At 41.3% G+C, this 1,268-nt stretch overlaps 1 protein-coding gene across 1 annotated transcript in view; it reads left to right on the top strand.

Moving 5' to 3' along the window:
• Positions 1–1,268, top strand: part of LOC101857578 (para-nitrobenzyl esterase) — a gene marked incomplete at its 3' end in the record, with an annotated part of 93,216 nt that overhangs the window by 74,253 nt on the left and 17,695 nt on the right.

Here is a 1,268-nt window from a genome sequence, read left to right as displayed (position 1 = left end):
CTCTCTCTCTCTCTCTCTCTCTCTCTCTCTCTCCTGGTCGCCTTAAGTCGTTTTCCAACTCAAAACCCACGATTCCCAGTTAAAGTCTCGGCCATGTAAATGCTTGGGACAAGAATGCACATTTAGAACAGGAGAAGGATCCCGGTTGTTATAATAGCTTTGTACTTAGTTGCGTAAAGCTTTTATCCTTTTCCTCCCGGAGAGTTTGTAATTGCCGCAAGAAAAAAACACACTCAAGAACAACATTTATTGGCTGAGATATACGGTTACTACGTAGGTGTTCCTGGTTGATTAAGCGGTCTCGCCAAGTGTTTATTTGCCGCAGTCGGTAAGCAAAAGTTTGTTCCCGAAATAATTACATTTTCACAAGGAGGAGAGAAGCGAAGAGCCCATTAGTTCAAGTGAGAATGCGACCAGAAGTTTTAGACTACAGATAATTAGTTCTCTGATTTTCTTAGGGGTTGGGAAAAATTTGATTCCCAGTTAAAGGTCAGTTAAAGCAAATGTCGCCGCCGTCTTAATCTATATCGCTGCACGTCTCTCATGTGGGCTGTACTGATATTGACTGCTCATCAGTATTGGACGTGACAAAGCAAAATTAACATCTCATCTATATCTGCGAAAAGGAAACCAGTTTCACGAGTAAATGTTAACGAATGAAGACAGCAATCTTTTAAAGACAAAAATAGTTCTGACCTTCTCGTATGATACCTTTTCTTCGTCTGGTATTAGATCTGAAGCAGATATTGATGATCAAAATACCCTATTCCTTTCATATATCAGTCTTCATAATCAAGCTAAGTGCTTTTTGCTGATTGCGCTGTTTGTCACGAAGTTGTTCACGTCATAATGTGTTTGTTGTTCTGTCTTCTTCTGCTCTTCTTTCCGTCCATCTCTCAACGCAATAGATGTTTATCAAGTCCACTTTTGTTCTATTAATTTGTGTAGCCAAAGAATCTCACGCTGGACATGTTGCTTACTAGAACAAGGACCATGGTGTAACAGTTAGGCTCTTGGTCGTTGCAAGCACAAGACGTGAGTTTGATTCCCGCATGGGGGCATCTGTTTTATCGCTTATCGGTGTGCCTTTTTGCTGGGACGCTGTACCCCATTCAGCCGGGATTGTCTCTGAGTGATGGCGAACATGTACGGTACCATACCTTTAGGAACAGTAATTTTGATCTTATGATAAGACGAATTTTGTTAATGGAAAGCCATCACATCTGAAAAAGGTAGTGAAAGAGGCGCACACACACAGACACACACAC

Source organism: Aplysia californica, unplaced genomic scaffold (genome assembly GCF_000002075.1).
Source record: "Aplysia californica isolate F4 #8 unplaced genomic scaffold, AplCal3.0 scaffold00251, whole genome shotgun sequence".
Lineage (NCBI taxonomy): Eukaryota > Metazoa > Mollusca > Gastropoda > Aplysiida > Aplysiidae > Aplysia > Aplysia californica.
This window is presented reverse-complemented; position numbering and strand designations above follow the sequence as displayed.